The following is a 507-nucleotide window of genomic DNA, read 5'->3' as shown; positions in this document are numbered from 1 at the left end:
CTCCTTTTACCCCTAATACCAGTCTCCAGTTTCCTTTCCAAGCTCCCTATATAGTCCCTCTGCTAATCCCCCAATATCGGTCCTCAGCCTCCATTCCATCTCTCCATGGTTCTTTTCTACTCCCCCAATTCTATCCCCCAAACCCCCTCCCCATCACCCCCATGACCACTTTCTAGTCAGCCCCCACTTGCAGCTCCCATATTCACATCGCATCCCCCTCATCCCCCCCCCCAACTTTCACATGTCCTTTTCCTAGGCCCCCAATTGGAGATCTTTACTCCCCCCAGACACCGCCCCAACACTCAGGACCCCCTCCTGCCTCCTTCATACTACCCCTTAGGTCCCCCCAGCTCCGCCCCAGGCCCCGCCCTCGAGAGTTCCCTGGCTCAGGGTCGCTTCTCGCGTGCGTCCCCAGCTCCCGCCCGTCAGCCCGGCAGCCCGGCGGTCGGTCCCGGGCCGGCGGCCCCCGCCAGCCGCCGTCGCCGCCGCCGGCCCCGCCCCCGGGCA

The sequence above is a fragment of the Ursus arctos genome, unplaced genomic scaffold (genome assembly GCF_023065955.2).
Source record: "Ursus arctos isolate Adak ecotype North America unplaced genomic scaffold, UrsArc2.0 scaffold_14, whole genome shotgun sequence".
Taxonomy (NCBI): Eukaryota; Metazoa; Chordata; class Mammalia; order Carnivora; family Ursidae; genus Ursus; species Ursus arctos.
This window is presented reverse-complemented; position numbering follows the sequence as displayed.